The 17,628-nt window shown below is 42.5% G+C and overlaps 1 protein-coding gene and 5 non-coding genes across 8 annotated transcripts in view; 1 reads left to right on the top strand and 5 right to left on the bottom strand.

The window, feature by feature from the left end:
* Positions 1 to 66: 66 nt before the first annotated feature.
* Positions 67 to 17,628, top strand: part of fhdc1 (FH2 domain containing 1) — a 47,932-nt gene continuing 30,370 nt past the window's right edge. For 2 of the 3 annotated variants that reach the window (XM_054780503.1, XM_054780501.1), the window contains exon 1: positions 67 to 223. The gene's annotated coding sequence lies outside the window, so the exon portion shown is untranslated. The other variant, XM_054780502.1, reaches the window with a different exon arrangement.
* On the bottom strand, positions 15,442 to 15,523 carry trnas-aga (transfer RNA serine (anticodon AGA)). The gene has a single exon. It is a non-coding gene; the product is annotated as a tRNA-Ser (tRNA).
* Positions 15,957 to 16,038, bottom strand: trnas-aga (transfer RNA serine (anticodon AGA)). The gene has a single exon. It is a non-coding gene; the product is annotated as a tRNA-Ser (tRNA).
* On the bottom strand, positions 16,499 to 16,580 carry trnas-uga (transfer RNA serine (anticodon UGA)). Its single transcript has one exon. It is a non-coding gene; the product is annotated as a tRNA-Ser (tRNA).
* On the bottom strand, positions 17,010 to 17,091 carry trnas-aga (transfer RNA serine (anticodon AGA)). Its single transcript has one exon. It is a non-coding gene; the product is annotated as a tRNA-Ser (tRNA).
* Positions 17,525 to 17,606, bottom strand: trnas-aga (transfer RNA serine (anticodon AGA)). Its single transcript has one exon. It is a non-coding gene; the product is annotated as a tRNA-Ser (tRNA).

Below are 17,628 nucleotides of genomic sequence, written 5' to 3'. Positions count from 1 at the left end.
TCTCTCTCTCTTTCTCTCTCTCTCTCTCTCTCTCTCTCTCTCCACCTCTCTCACCACTGAGGCTTGGACTGACACTCCGACTGCGGCGGCGTACAGGTTGTCCTCGCCGGGAAAGCGTCGCCTCCTCACCGCCAGACCAGGACAAGCACCACGAGGACCGGCAGCCAATCGTGACGGCGTCGGAGCGGAGTATGTGTCCCGACTGAGCCCTCGCGTCCTACCGGTAAGTGAGGCTGCGTCACCGAGGGTGATGTGCGGTTTTTAGGAGCCCACGGAAGTCTGCAGGATCTTGAGTGGGCCAGAGTGTACCTGTCACCACTGTCTATGCGGGGACCCTGGGAGCCCACTAAAGGTCACCGTGAGAGGTTCTGCAATGCAGTGTCGAATTGGTTGCACGAATAGAGCAGGTCAGTCTCACTTAACTTAAACCTGCACCCATTCATTGATTAGTTGTCAATAAATCATTTATTTAGTCCACTCATAGTTTCTGATTGACGTCCCATCAGGTGGGCCGGAAGGTTTAAATAAGCTTTAAAAAACTTTGATGATGTAGTTTTTAGGCAGGTATTGGTGTGGTGTCCTGTCATTAGCAACATAGAAAACCACATGATTGACAAGCCTGTTTTTAAAATACGCTGATTTCAGTGGCTGTTGATTGAATTGTTGCTCCTTTTGTCTAAAAGTATGCAACCTTAGTGTTGTGCAGATGATTTACAACTTGCTTGTTAGAGTTTGCAAGTAAGAAAACAACCAACTCACCGCCTCGTTGTTCTCAATTTGACATACAAACAACGTACCCAGTATTTAACAACCAGACTATGAAAGTCACGAGATTTTAAGTCATTAAGTTTTAAGTCATCGCAAATTCATGATTGTGTAGGAACTGTTAGGTAGAAGTGATTGTGTAGGAACTGTTACGTAGAAGTGATTGTGTAGGAACTGTTACGTAGAAGTGATTGTGTAGGAACTGTTAGGTAGAAGTGATTGTGTAGGAACTGTTAGGTAGAAGTGATTGTGTAGGAACTGTTACGTAGAAGTGATTGTGTAGGAACTGTGGCAATTTTCCACGAATAAACTGGTATCATTATGGGAAAGATGCCATTTTTTTGTGTTACAAAGCTGAAATGTAGTTTTTTCTTGAGCTCCGTCTAGCTTCTTAGCATATCTCTACGTGTTGCTCTACAAAATATCAACGTGGCCCTCGCATCATTTCATTTTTCACCATGTGGCCCTCGCCGGAAAAAGTTTGGACACTCCTGCTTTCTATTAAAAAAAAAGAAATTGTAAATCTATGTTTTTGCGCGAACTTGTCACGTATTAATTATTTGTTACTCTGTAACCTTGACGTGTAAACGAAAAAGTAACTTATGGATTGCCTGACAAACTGACAACGTGTCACTACATGCCTTTTTAAGAAATTGGAAATTCACACTTTACATGTATATTGCAAACCACAAAAAAAATAAAATTTACTTGAGGAGTTACCAGAAGTAATTTTTTTTCGGAAATACGGTATAACCTTTTATGTGCTTTGATCGCTGTCTGCAGTTGCCTGATAGTTTTTTTTTTATTTGCGTAATTATAGCTTCTTTTTTTAAGTTGCATAGTTTCAAATTATACAACTACACAAAGTAGTAATAGTTAAAAATCGCAGAAAGTAGGATTTCGATTAAAATGTGAAATATAAGTAAAATAACACGTCAAAATCAGCAGGCTAGCTTCTCGTACCACTTTTGTTTAATGCAACAAATCAACATTAGCGTGTTACTTTCCTGATTCTTGCAGTTCCTACTGGTGAAAGAATACTTCAAAAAATGTTTTCTATAGTATTTTTGCTGCTAGCCCAACTCATTGCACCGAGCGCAACCTTTATGCTTTTTACGACTGTGCCTGTTTGGGACTTCAGAAGCCGTCTTCCCTTTGGCTTTTGTACACTATTATGCCTGCTGAGAGGACTTAGAGGCCAATCCATTCAAGTGTGGGGAACAATACCTCCGTGGAAGAAAAAAAAAAGAGCTTCTTCGTAGGTCGGGTCACGCAGGGGCGGGGGCGGGGGTGGAGGCAGTAGGCGGAGGTTGGAGTCAGCCCGGTTGCTGTGGAGGCTGAGAGTAACAAGGAAAACTCAGTCCTCTGACGTCATCCAACGATGGACCATGCCGGGGGTGGGGGGTCTTGATTTATGTGTGGGATCAGGGTCGGGGGCTGAATAGTCGCTGCCAACGTGGGTCCGCCGGAGTGTTCTTTATAGCCTGGAAATCAGTCTTATGAATACAGTTTTGACCGGCGGTGGCGGACAAACGGCTCAGAATGAAAAAGTAACAAAGGAGACAGGTGGCTTCCAGACTTCCCACCCCCGTGTTACCCCCCAAAAACTCTCTGCAGTAGATAAAGACATGTCTACGTGAAGGCTCCAAAACGCTTAAACATTTGTCACCGGTGGCATCAATGAGTGACTATCATCTAGGTTGGGATCTTAATAGCTAAACAAGGTGAAATACACTTCCACTATTTCTTCTGGGAACAAAATGTGACAAGATTATACAGAAAAATAACAAATTACACACTGATTTGATGAGATTTGACGAACCTAAATGGCTCTCAAGTTGCTTTGCCAAAACAGCTTCTGATTAACACAGTTTGTTCAAACTGGTCCAATTTCGCCAAGCTGGAATACATAAGCTTTTATTGGGTCATTGATTTATGAATTGGTCGTTGGTTGGGTTGTGTGCAACCTTTGTGGAGGTGTGGGAAGGTGGCCAAAGAACTAGCTAGATCATGCCTTTACATGTGTCGGTGCACGGTGGCGTGGTGGTTAGCATTTCAGTCAGGAGATCGGGAAGATATGGGTTCAACTCTCCGTTGGGCATCGCTGTGTGGAGTTTGCATGTTCTCCTCGTGCGTGTGTGGGTTTTCTCTGGTACTCCGGTTTCCTCCCACATTCCAAAAACATGCGTGTTAGGTTAATCGGCGACTCTACATTGTCCATAGGTATGAGTGCTTGAGAGTGTTTGTCTATATGTGCCCTGCGATTGGCTGGCGACCAGTCGAGGGTGCACCCTGCCTCTCGCCCAAAGTCAGCTTGGATAGGCTCCAGCATACCCGCGACCCTAGCGAGGATAAACGGCAAAGAAGATGGATCGTACTTGGCAGAAATTCACTCATCATGGTAGGGTAAACAAGCGATTACTGTGTTGTCTACTTCCAATTAACGCCCTGTCCTCTTTGCACATTCTCATCTCTCTCATTTTGCATGCCGTTTATTCTCACTAGGGTCACATAGGTATGCTGGAGCCTACCCCAGGTGACCCCAGGCAAGAGGCGGGGTACACCCTGGACTGGTCGCCAGCCAATTGCAGAGCACACATAGACAAACAACCATTCACACTCACATTCATGGGGTCTTCAATTAGAAGACAAAATGCATATTTTTGGAAGGTGGGAGGAAGTTGGAGGACCCGAAGAAACATGCAAACTCCACACAGAGACGCCCAAACGGGGATAGGAACCGTGCCACCGTGCCTTTATGTAAATGAAGACCTTGGCTATAATTGGAGCCTTTAGGGTGCTGGTTTCCATCAGACAGCAGTTCTATTTGTAATGTGTGGACTGTCACGCAATTAGCAGAACGTATACCCATCATAAAAGAGTCCAGGTTTCTTTGTAGATTGTAGACAGGAAGTAGTAAATATATGTGATGCCCACTGCTGAATGGATACTGTCAGCGTTTAGTTGGGTGTCCATGTCAGTGTCTTTGTACCCTGGGGCAAACACGCCGCCATACAAACATGTTTGCATTCCCTACGCCTTTCCTGGATATCGTCTCCTTGGCAGCGTGGGCACCTGCTCTGCACGGGCACCTTTGACTATAATCACACCTGCACTGCAACTCCAGGATGCATGTGATGTGTGTTTTTGTTGTTGCTGTGCAAGCTACCTGCCTGAATATTTGCCTGAAGCCAACTTTGGGCAGCAGGACTCACATTGCCGGAGTGACAATTGGGAATCCACAAGCAAAGGCAGCGCAGACCAAGCGACTCGCCGCAGGCCCAAAACATCACCCGATCTGGCGTTGCCACAAAAGAACAAACGTAAGAAGAGTCAGAGCTTGGTTTTGATCCACAGTCCTGGAGACCGTGTCTCGTCTCATCGCCAAGGCTGCCTTTCACGTAGTACACCTCATATGTCGACATTGTAAGCGTAAATCTTATATGACGCTCCAGTTTGTTGAAATAGATGTCCATTTTCTATGCCGCTTTGAAATACACGTCGTACATACAAATGTGTGTAATTTCGCCTGGTTTACCTTGCAGCAGAGGTGGGAACAAGTCAGCGTTTTGCAAGTCTCAAGTCTTTAATCTCAAGCCTCGATTCAAGTCTCAAGTCAAGGCAAGACAGGTCGAGTCGAGTTCAAAGTCACTGGCTTCAAATTTTCGAGTCCTTACAAGTCATAAGCAGTTTTTAGTGTGTCCCAAATAAAATGTAATTTTAACAATGTAACAATCTATTCAATTGGACGGATACAATGAATGCATTTCTATTTTAATTTTTAAAGACTTTGTCACAGAAAGAGAGTGCTGACATAGCATTCAGGATTTAGTCACTGCACACAAATGTAATCCACACCCTCGTTGTTTCTTCTTAAACCTGATTGGACGTTAAGAAATGCATTCAATGAGGCAGATTCTGGGGGAAAATATGATGTGTGATCGTGTTCGTGGAATATTTACAATGGGACACATTTTACTCCACACACTCACTGAAAATCCAAGTATTTCCGAGTCATCAGACTGTTGTCAATGTCAATGTCCAAGTCAAGTTGCAAGTCGTTGACTAATATTGTCAAGAAACCCCAAGTGAAGTAATAAAGCATCATTAAGAATTTGTGAAGTGCCTGAAACAAGCTTTTTGCAGGACACTTAGGATGACAGGTGGAAGGAAAAGTAGTTCCTGCCAACACGATGTCTGCTTCTGTTGAACGCATCCATCCATCCATCTTCTACCGCTTATCCGAGGTCGGGTCGCGGGGGCAGCAGCCTAAGCAGGGAGGCCCAGACTTCCCGGCCACTTTGTCCAGTTCCTACCGGCGGATCCCGAGGCGTTCCCGGGCCAGTTGAGAGACATGGTCACTCCAACGTGTCCTGAGTCTTCCCCGAGGCCTATCGGTCGGACGTGCCCTGAACACCTCCCCAGGGAGGCGTCCGGGAGCCATCCTGACCAGATGTCCAAGCCGCATTATCTGGCTCCTCTCAATACGAAGGAGCAGCGGTTCGACTCTGACTTTCTCCCGGATGACAGTGCTTCTCACCTTATCTCTAAGGGAGCGCCCAGCCAGCCTACGGAGAAAACTCATTTCGGCCTCTTGTACCCGCGATCTTCTCCTTTCGGTCACAATCTGAAGCTCATGACCATAGGTGAGGGTAGGAACGTAGATCGACCAGTAAATTGAGAGCTTTGCCTTTCGGCTCAGCTCCCTCTTCACCACAACGGAGCGATGCAGAGTCCGCATCACTGCAGACACCGCACCAATTCACCTGTCGACCTCACGTTCCATCCTTCCCTCACTCGTGAACAAGACCCCCAGGTACTTCAACTCCTCCACTTGGGGGAGGATCTCATCCCCAACCCAGAGGTGGCACTCCACACTTTTCCCGGCGAGAACCATGGACTCGGACTTGGAGGTGCTGATTCTCATCCCACAACACATCTGTCCTCCAAATGTAGAAATATCGATATTGCAATAGGAGAATGAATACCCATACAGGGGAAGCTTGGTATCAGAGTATTGGTATTTCGGTACCAATCTCCCTATCACCGGCATGGAGCTGCTTGTTCCATACGACTTGGCTGCCACCAGCAGAGACGCTGTTGATGCGGTCTCATGAAATTGGTGGTCTGCCATAAATCTAGCGTCGTTTCCAATGCTGCCAAGTCAACAAATAATCGGTTGGACGTAGAGTATTTATTTGTTTTGAACCCGATTTGCAAACATTCAACCATCTGTCATGAAATGCGCTAAATCCCATAAGTTACAGGCTAGCGTGGCACGCCCTGCGTTTGTGCCAGGACGGTTCTTTACTCACCGCGACATGTCTGCAGCCACTTCAGACGCTTGTTAGCAAAGCTAAGCTCTTTCATCTTCAAAACGGGAAAGCCTTGTTGCAGAAGGTGAGTATAATTACCTGATTTGTGCTAACCCCTGGAGGACGGGGGAAGAGTTGTGTGTTTATGCACACACGTGCACGGCAGGGAATTGCAAGCTTGCTATGAAATCCCATCAGGAATACCTTGATTGTTGAACATTGAGTGCAGAAGACAGGTTGCAGTTTTATTTAGAACTTTTTGTGGGTTTGAGAGCTCAGCTTGGGCCAAAAATGCTGTTTTGTCAACATATGATACATTTATGATAGGATTTATTATACATTACAGTGGCTCCCCGCACAGTCGTGGGTCAGCATTCACAGCCTCGCAGGATTGCGGGTTTTTGGGCATAAAATATTTTTTTTCTATGTTTATTGTTTATTGATTGAAGAAAAAAAACATTAAAAATGGTGAAAAATAAATATTTTTTGCACGTCGCCATTGGATGGTGGGTTTTACTGTATATTTTCTGTGAAATTGTAATTCTCCGACTTCTCCACGAGGTAGAGTAGCTACACTTCATGACGTCATGAAGGGAAAACAACTTTGCTCATAGACATGATTACCACCTGTGACACACTCCTCGCCCCATGTGCATGCCCATTTCACAGAGAACAGCTTTGTTACGTTTTTAATTTTTTTAAATGAATAAAAACAGGCTTCGCTACACATTGTCAAATGCAGCCTGCCGACTATCCGTTGGTCAGCTACAGACATTGTTTTTCTTTAGCCCTGAGGACAAGGGTGTCCTATGTGCGGCCCAGGGGCCATTTGCGGTCTAAATATATAAATTAACAAGAAAAGTAAAAAAAAATAACACCACGAAAAATGAAAAAATGAGTCATTTTACAAGAATAAAGTCAAAGTATTAAGAGAAAAAAGTTGTAATCTAACGAGAAAGAAGTCATATTATGAGGAAAATAACAGAAAAAATACTTTTAAAAAAAGCTGAAGCTAAAGTTGTAGTTTTGGAAAATTAGGCTGCAGAAAAAGTTATGTTACAAGAATAAACTCAAAATATTATGAGAATAAAGTCACAATTACAAGAAGAGAATTTACAAGAAGAAAGTTGATAAAGTTGGAAAATTAACAATCACAGCAGGAATGGAAAAAATAGATGAAGAAAACAAAATTTTAAAAAAAGGAAAAATCAGCACGAATTTCACTAGTGTAAAGTCAAAATATTAAGACAAAAGTTGTAATTTCATGAGAAAAAAGTCACAATTTTACGAGAATAAACTTGCAATACAGTCATCCCTCGTTTATGGTGGTTAATTGGTTCCAGACCGACCATGGTAAGTGAATTTCTGCAAAGTAGGATTCAATATTAATTAATTGAATGTTTTCGTAGTTAGGGCATAGGAAACCAGTTTATGACGTCTTAAATGCAGGTTTTAACATGATTAGAGCCCTGGAGACATGAAATAACACCCCTGTAGTCACTTTTACACTCAGGGACATAAGAGACGGCTGTCGCTAGCATAGCAAGCTGCCGAGCTAACTACTTAGCCTCTCCAATTTACTTATTCCAAACGTAAGCGAGTGTTTCAAACGGAATAGGGAAGGCCAAAGAAGGCACAAACGTACCACTTCCACACGGAACGAGAGGAGAACCTTTTTTCCCATTCGCTCTCGGCGATGGCATTTCTGTCTCAGTAATGGCATGTGCATGCCAGCCATGGCACGTTGGCTCGGCTCCTCTCATGTAATCTAAAGTCATGTGTCACAACTTTACTAATAACTAAACTTGTCTTTCAATACTTATTGACCAATAATAACCAATAACGAAACAGCCATCATTTATTAATCAGTTATTTTTTGAAAACCCCGATATAGTGAGGGACGACTGTATTATGAGGAAAAGTAATATCATTTTAGTGCCATAGAGTTTAAATATTTTGTGTTTTTTAAACAAATGAGGAACAAACAAAACAAAATAAAGTTATTTTTGGAGAATTGGGGTTGGGGAAAAAGTTATGATATTATGGGAGTAAAGCCAAAATATTATGGGAATAAAATCATAATATGGCGGAAACAGAATGTACAGAAGAAAGTTTAAATATTTGGAAAAAAAATCCATCAAAAATGGATAAAAGGAGCAAAGTTGATACTAATAACAGGCTTTTTCACCTCCAGTATATGACAAAGCTGAGATGCAGTTTAAAAAAAAAGTACATGTATATAACTCCTTAGCATATCTACATGTGTTGATTTACTAAATATCAAACCGGCAAAGTTTTCCCGATGTGGTCCTCTCTGGAAGAACGTTTGGACACCCCCGCCTTCGGCTAACCTAGCATGATGCTGTTAAAATACGATATATATACATGTTGGAATAAAATCCTGTATTATTCACGTCTCGTCGGTCACATATGCACAGGTGACATCATATGCATCATTCGTCTGTGAAACGTCATCATGGCGCCAGCCGATCATCGTTACGCGCCGTTCAAGAGTTTGCAGCCGCAGTAGAACAAAAGCCTTCCAATTCTATCACTCCGTATTTTTATTGGGAGGACTTGAGAGGCCTCAAATTGTCTGCCAAGTGTTGCTGATGCGTACGAACAAACACCAAAAAAGTATTTTAAAAAAGAATTAGGATTGGTGAATAAAAACAAGGTTCTTGTCACCACCAGCTGCTTTTCTGCATGTCACGTTCATGCAGGGATGGAAGGAAGGAGCTGCTTTCTATTTATAGTCCCATACATGGATTGTGGGCCAGCAAAGCCTCATTGGGGAGCCATATTTAGGTGAATTTAGCTGCTCTAAGATCCCTGAAAACAATAAGAATCCAGAACTTTATGACTCTTATTTCTTTACGTTCAAGCATATGTGTAGATGATTGAGCATGCTGGTCAATATGATTTTCATATATATTCTTTGTAATCATGTTCTACGTTGTTCAATTTTTCAAAGCGAACGGTAACTTCACAAAAATGACATTTATAGTTCACGACGCCGAGCTAGCTCTCGCTGTTCGGTCTCATTTCCGGCGACGCAATTGAAGTACCATCACTCAGCTGTACAAACATGGCGGTGTACGAACGGGAGGATGTTTACGGTGATTACAGCGAGGGTTTTAGCGATGTGACAAAAAAGGGAGAAACATTTGGAGGTGAAATAGAGACGTTGTACAACAGGGGTGTCCAAACTTTTACCAGCGAGGGCCACATAGTGAAAAATGGAAGGAGGCAAGGGCCACGTTGATATTTTGTAGACCAACACACATAGAGAAATGCTAAGACGCTACATGTAGCTCAAGAAAAATCTGCATTTCACCTTTGTAATATCTAAAAATGATGTTTTTTAATAATAATACGAGTTTATTCTTGTAAAATTGCGATTTTTGTTTTTCATTTGGTTATGACTTTTTCTTAATATTTTGACTTTATTCCTGTAAAATTACAGCTGTTTTTTTTCCATTTCTGCTGTTTTTTTTAATTTTCCAACTATTTCATTTCAGCTTTCCTTTTGGAAATTTTCTTCTCATAATGACAACTTTATTCCCATGATATTTGTGATCTTTTAAAAAAAATAATGTATTTTTTCTTTATTTCAACATTGTTGCTAAAATGATATTTTTCCTCATATTGTTGTTTTCCATTTCTGCTGTTGTTTTTTTTTATTTTTTTGATAATTTTCCAAATATTTAAACTTTATATTTTCTAATATTTTATATTTTCTTCTCCTAATATTTTCACTTTATTCTCATGTTATAAATTTTCCCCCAACCTAAGTTTCCAAAAATTATAACATTATTGATTGTTTTTACTTAAAAAAAAAAAAAAACTTTGGTATGTCAACTTCATTCTACTAAAATGACATTTTTCCTTACACTATTACCTGTGAAATTATGGCTTTTTTTCCTTGCTAGATTACAAGTCTTCTCTCAATATTTTGACTTTTGATTGATTTTCCCATTTTTGCTGCTGCGTTTTTTTTTTTATTTCCTCGTTAAATTACATGTTTAGACTGTGCTGCGGGCCGATAAAATCACAGCCGCGGGCCGCAATGGGCCCCGGGCCGCACCTTGGACACCCCTGTTGTAGAACATGGACAAGCCTTAAGACATGGAGATCGGTTTTCTTCAAAACAAGGAACAATAAGTGTAAATTACTCTGGGCTTGCTTATCCTTCAATTATTCCTTGAAATTGGTTCCTTCATGACCGTATGGGGTCTTTATAGCCTGATTTATTTTAGATTCTGTCGCCGCTGCCCCCGCCTCCCACAGTAAAAGATGTTTATATAACATGTATAATGCTTTACAGCCTTGTCACTATCATGGAATAGCGTTTAGCAGACATTATGTAAACAAGACATGACTTACTCTGTTCTGTTGCAAGTTTGACGTTGTTCTTCTTGCCTTTTTTTTTCTTCTGCGTACTGGCGGAATAGCGTCCTTTGTCAAAGTGCATTTATACTGTGCTTCTTGTAAAGGTGTCCCTGCATAGCAGTCATCAGTGAAATGATCACCGCAAAGAACAGACCTCAAGGATCATCGGTCTCGCATTCTCTGCACTCTCTTTTGGAAAAGAAAATCAACTTAGAGTATCACTCAGATGCTGTGAACATCCAGCAGCAACACGACTTTTTGGCATGACTACTGAACCAAGTTGACGATCTACCTCGAGAAGCGTTTGTTGACTCTGTTTAGCTGAGAGGTGTCATCCCAGTGACGTCACTTCCGGAATGAGGCTTAACTAGCTAACTCGTCATGGGTGGCGAAATGATTTCAATGATTTCACGGGTGGGATGATTTCAAGCTCCAAAGTTGCATTGCAATTCCATACAACACCGAATGTATGAAAGTGGTTGGCAAAGTTAGTGAATCAATGAATCAATGTATCTGCAAAAATAGCAGTTTAGGGTTTGTTTTCGGTTGCTTGAATCCATTGCTATTGAAAAATTTTAGCATGTTAGCAAGGCGTACACGCTACGCTGTTCTTTCGCCACCCTAGATGCATAACACGCAAAATAATTCATACCCAAACCTAGGACCTAAATCAGTAGTGCCCAAAGTGTGGCGTGGGGGCCATTTGTGGCCCGCAGCTGTTACAGTATAAAACAAAAAAAATATAATTTGCCAAGAAAACTAAAAAAAACCACAAAGAAACATAAAAAATGGAAAAATCTGCAGTATTTTTTATAAGAATAAAGTCAAAATATTAAAAGAAAAAAGTTGTAATCTTACAAGGAAAAGTCATAATTTTACGAGAATTATATAATATTATGAGGAAAAATAACATGATTTTAGTAGCATATCGTTGGAATATTTAAGAAAAAAAGAGGGTTTTCAAAAGTCGTCATACTGTCAGAAACAAACAAAACAACAAAGTTGTGATTTTTGGAAAATTGGTTTTGTGGAAAAGTTACAATGTTACGAGAATAAAGTCAAAATATTATGGGAAAAAAGTCATAATTATGAGAAGAAAATTTAAAAGAAGAAAGTTTTACTTTTATAAGAAACAAACAAAACAATATAAAGTTAGAATTTTTGGAAAATTAGGTTGGGGATAAAGTGATAATACTAGGGTAATAAAGTCATAATATTCCGAAAAGAAAAGATATGAAGATTATTGACGAAAGTTTTAATATTTAGAAAATTACAACAACAAAAAAGCAACAGCAAAATTGGAGAAAAAAGCAGAGACCAAAGTTTGTTGTAAAAATAGGCTTTTTCACTTATATCACAAAGCTGAGATGCAGTTTTTCCTTGAAATATGCGCAACTTGTTAGCATATCTTTACAAAATATCAAAGTGGCAAAGTTGCATGCTTTCATTTTGCACTTATGTGGCACCTCTCTGGAAAGAGTTTGTACACACCTGACCTAAATCCTACAAAACCAAATGTATGGACTCATAAGTGACAGCCAGTGATGTTTACTTTGCCCGAGTCGAGATTTAACCTCGCAAACTCACTAACCAAGCTAACTTTGCTGGAGCTCATAAAGTAAAGACCAAAGTAGGAGTTAGTGTGTCTGAAGGATTCATGTGCTTCACGCTTGTCCAGCTTCACAGATAGAAACCCCACAAGTTCTTTACTGTAATCTCTTAATCCGGGATTTCTCAAATAATGGTGGTCCTTGTTCTTGATGGTTACTTTGCGCGTTACATAATTGGTGATTATTGTGGTAAAGGTAAAATTAGGCAGTGAGGTGTCCAGTGAGTTTGCATCGCTGTCATTATTCCCTGCGCCGTGAGGTGACGGTGGTCAGCGGGCTCAAAAACAAAACCTTCCGACATCCCACCCACTGGGCGCTTGGGGGGAAAAAATGCTCCTCGCTAACGAGCGTTCCCATGGAAACGAAGACGGGGGATTGTCCCGGTCCCCTTACGAGCGCACCTCTTTGGCCCTGCGGCGTCAGTGAAAGACCTCTGCTCTGCGGGGGCTGCCCGGTCCTCAGGAAATTGGAAGTTAGCGACCGGGGATTATCTTAGTGGCGAGAGAGGAACCTTGACCTTCAAGTGTGACCACGTGACCACACTTGTGATAGAGATTGTGTTCGTTTCGGACCTTCAAAGTCTTCCTCTTGTTTCGAACACCGCCAGTAGGCCTGTCACGATAATCGATTAATCCAACGATTTAAAAACAACAACAAAAAAATCCAGCTCGATGTGTGTTTGATTTGCTCGTCTCTGCGCCACACAGGCTGGATGACAAGAGGCTTCACTCTGCGTCTGTCTGTGCGCATTAGAACCCTCATCTCCTCTCATTCAGCCTCTTTAATTAGTCCAGGGTGTACCCCACCTCTCGCCCCAAGTCAGGTGGGATAGGCTCCAGCATACCCCCGCCACCCTAATTCGGCGGTCTCTGGCAAACCTTTTGCACTTTTTGTTTTTCTCTCATTGCAGAACATTTGGTACAACTATCATGCGAAAAGTCTTTGCCAGAAAGTGAATGTTTGTTTACAAGTGAGCTCGGGGGAAGTTACTGTACCACAGGCCGTTGACGTCACAGGCAGGAGGAAAAGGAGCGCTTGCTTTGCTCACCCGCACTGTACGGGTAATCTTGCCTCATTGGAGCGTTTTTTTTTAAATTATCGGTTATCTGAGCTATTTTTAATGTTATCGGATTTATCGGTATGATGTCATAATTCTCTCATATCGTCCCGATGATTATCCTGCACCCCTCGTTAAAAGTCTTTGGTGGAAATGTGACCCTATCAGATGTTAGACGGGTTTTTGACTACAAACGTATCAACAATTTGGTGTCCCACCCGGAACCAGAGTGGACCAGCCCCTCAGTTTTACCTTACACGGATTTGGGAGGCGTCCATTCCCGCCTGTATTCAGTTGACCGTTGCGGCTTCATCCATCAGTGATTCATTCATACAGGGTCGGGTGGGGTCTTCCAGCAGGAGGCTTCCGACACAAAGACTGATCGGAGTGAGAACGCCTTCGGGGGTGAGCAGCAGGTGGACCTTCCCAAAAAGAGCCCACATCCTTGCCCTGGGATCACACCTGGTATAGGGTTACTGACAGGTGCCGTCATAACAGAGAGATGTGGCCTGACGTGATGCACGTGCGTGAATGATGCAAATGAATGAGTTACCACCATTAATGCGCTATTTTTGACAACCCTAATTATTACTAATAAATTACTAGTATCACCTTCACTCTTTGCTCTTTTTCACCTATTTTTGCTGTTGTTGTTGTTTTTGGTCAATATTCCACCTTTCTTTTTAGATCATCTTTGTAAACTTTCTCAAGTCATAATATTATGATTTTATTCTCATAATATTATAACTTTTCCTCCAACCTAATTTTCCAGAAAGGACAACTTTATTTTGTTCTGTTTGTTTCCCATATTACAACCCTTTTAGGACAAAATAATATTTAAGCTCTCTGCTACCAAAATGACGTTATTTTTCCTCATAATATTACAACGTTATTCCCGTGAAATTGTGACTTTTTCCCGTTAGATTCCAACTTTTTTTCCGCTTAATATTTTTACGTTGTTCTTGTAAAATTACAGCAGATTTTTTTCATTTTTGCTGCAGTTTTCTTGTTAAATTATATTTTTATAATGTGCTGCGGACCAATAAAAAACAGCCTCGGTCCGCAAATGGCTTTGGATACGCCTGAATTAGCCATTTAAATGTACATCCCAATTAAACAGCCACTTAAATAGATGATCCATAATCAGCATAACGTACTTTTGTGAAAACATTTGTGCCCCCTGGGGGCGGAGCATGACAGAAAATAACTGAAGCACTCGTTTTACATATTAAAGGAAAACATGCTGGCGTCAATTTAAACACATCATTAATCGAGAGCCTCGTGATTGGTCAGCGCATTTGTAAGTATTCACGAAAGGGTTTTGGATTCCCTTCGGACAGAACCTCCCCCCACCTGCCTGCCGTCTTAGTCGTGAAGCCCGAGCCAAAAAGGCAACAACGTCTTCTGAATGCATCCGTGTTTTGTGTTTTTGTGCTACTCACGACTCGTGGAGATGTTCTTGTGACACGTCCTCGCATCGTTGTGAATTAGACATGAGCGTCAGGTCCGCCGGTCTGCTGGTGGCATCAACATGAGGCCATTTGTGACGTGCGCTTAATTAATTAGTAAAGGTCGGCAGGTGTCGGATGACGCTAACAAGATGTGACACTGAAGGTTGTATAAGAAGCAGCACGTCAGTAGAAGTAGAAATCAGCAGAATTGGCTTATGTAATATTTGACGCTAATAACTTAATATGTCTTTGAGGAACACCACCCCCACCCCGGCCACACACACACACACACACACACACAGTGTCACTGATTTAACCCTTCTCAGCCTCTGTACCGCCACCAAGTATCATGTGACGACTGTGGCGGTGAATGATGGGCGTGTCGGGTGGGTTCTGACACTTGAGTACTTTCTGACACATTCTTGTTTTTCCACACTGCCGGTAAGCACTTCCTCGTTTTAGGGAGGATTGCTCTACAGCGGGGCTTCCCAAAATGGGTCAGTTTTTTTTTATTGGGTCGCCACTTGTAAAATGCTGCAGCAGTTGTTTTGATGGTCATTCAGGCACGCCATTTTTCGGCAAATGGATTTTCTATTACCAAGATCCCGAGTACGTCTGGTCTGCAGGCCAGTTCATGATTAAGTGTTTCCTGGCACCAAAACTTGGGTTGTTGGCAAGGTTGAAACCTGCATGAGGAGACCCCAACTGATTTCTAGTCCAGCGTATTGAACAAGTTCAATACAAGTTCGTACAACTACCAACTTGTTTGTGGTCAATAAATGGGACGGTTGAGTCACAACATTTCCAACACAGAGCATTAATTTATAGTCTTCCTTTTGGTTCAAAGCATACGTTGTCGGCAGGATTCGAACCTGCGCGGGGAAATCCCAATGGATTTCTAGTCCATCGCCTTAACCGCTCGGCCACAACAACTTGCGTGTTTGGTTGAAACGGCCATTTCCGGACAAAAACTAAACGATGGTCGCAATACGGCCCGTTCACTGCGAGCTGGTGAACCATCCATTTTCAATGCCGCTTGTCTTTACTCTGGTCACAGGTATGCTGGAGCCTATCCCAGCTGTCTTCGGGCGAGAGACTGGGTACACCCTGGACTGGGCTAGCCGGTTTATGGCGATAAATTGGTTCGCTGAGACTTTGTGACTTAATCGTCCCCGTCCACCAAAATTGTCAACCTTGTGGTCTCCAAGAAAGCTCCCTTAAAGACCACCATTCGCTTTTTCTGAAACCTTATTGAACAAGTTCGTACAACTACCAGCTTGTTTGTGGTCAATAAATGGGACGGTTGAGTCACAACATTTCCAACACAGAGCATTAATTTATAGTCTTCCTTTTGGTTCAAAGCATACGTTGTCGGCAGGATTCGAACCTGCGCGGGGAAATCCCAATGGATTTCTAGTCCATCGCCTTAACCGCTCGGCCACAACAACTTGCTTGTTTGGTTGAAATCACCATTTCCGGAAAAAAACTAAATGATGGTCAATACCATACCTACCAATAGGAGGAGGGTGTTGGCACACCAATTCCGCCCACTCTTACTGTATTTAAGGCCTAAGCTACCAGCACTTATTAGTTCGCTGACGAAGCTCTTCGGATGAGGAGCGAAACGTCCGACACCTTCTTCACAGAAGTACAGATGACGTCTCAAGAAGCCTTTTCCTCGATGGACAACTCCTGTACGACTGAGAGCCTCCACAGACGCATTAACCAGAAAGTACTTGTTCTGATCTGGAAAGGTATGCGTCAGAGACCCAGAATAACATTGATGTCAGCTGAACTGGTAGCTGGTTTGTGGTCGATAAATTGGTTAGTTGAAATGCCATAGTTTGAGGGCAGTTTGGAAATTGTCTCCTTATAGGAAGAAATTGTCTCCTTATAGTCCAAAACCTACGCTGTCGGCAGGATTCGAACCTGCGCAGGGAAACCCCAATGGATTTCAAGTCCATCGCCTTAACCACTCGGCCACAACAACTTGCGTATCAGATAGGAATGACCATTTTGGAAAAAAAAAATTATGGCCGACATGCGGCCCTTTCACTGCTCGCTGGTAAACAATCCATTTTCAATACCGCTTGTCTTTACTCGGGTCACAGGGATGCTTCAGCCTCTCCCAGCTGTCTTCGGGCGAGAGGTGGGTACACCCTGGACTGGGCTAACTGGTTTATGGCGATAAATTGGTTCGCTGAGACTTTGTGACTTAATCGTCCCCGTCCACCAAAATTGTCAACCTTGTGGTCTCCAAGAAAGCTCCCTTAGAGACCACCATTTACTTTTTCTGAAACCTTATTGAACAAGCTCGTACAACTCCTTGCTGGTTTGTGGTCAATAAATAGGACGTTTGAGTCACAACATTTCCAGCACAGACCACAAACTCATAGTCTTCGTTTTGGTTCAAAGCATACGTTGGCGGCAGGATTCGAACCTACGCGGGGAGACCCCAATGGATTTCTAGTCCATTGCCTTAACCACTCAGCCACAACAACTTGCGTGTTTGGTTGAAACGGCCATTTCCGGACAAAAAGTAAACGATGGTCGACATACAGCCCTTTCACTGCGAGCTGGTGAACCATCCATTTTCAATGCCGCTTGTCTTTACTCTGGTCACAGGTATGCTGGAGCCTATCCCAGCTGTCTTCGGGCGAGAGACTGGGTACACCCTGGACTGGGCTAGCCGGTTTATGGCGATAAATTGGTTCGCTGAGACTTTGTGACTTAATCGTGCCCGTCCACCAAAATTGTCACCCTTGTGGTCTCCAAGTAAGCGCCCTTAGAGACCACCATTCGTTTTTTCTGAAACCTTATTGAACAAGTTCGTACAACTACCAACTTGTTTGTGGTCAATAAATGGGACGGTTGAGTCACAACATTTCCAACACAGAGCATTAATTTATAGTCTTCCTTTTGGTTCAAAGCATACGTTGTCGGCAGGATTCGAACCTGCGCGGGGAAATCCCAATGGATTTCTAGTCCATCGCCTTAACCGCTCGGCCACAACAACTTGCGTGTTTGGTTGAAACGGC

The sequence above is a fragment of the Dunckerocampus dactyliophorus genome, chromosome 6 (assembly GCF_027744805.1).
Source record: "Dunckerocampus dactyliophorus isolate RoL2022-P2 chromosome 6, RoL_Ddac_1.1, whole genome shotgun sequence".
NCBI classification, from domain to species: domain Eukaryota; kingdom Metazoa; phylum Chordata; class Actinopteri; order Syngnathiformes; family Syngnathidae; genus Dunckerocampus; species Dunckerocampus dactyliophorus.
Note: the sequence above shows the minus strand (reverse complement) of the source record. Positions and strands in the feature narration are given on the sequence as shown.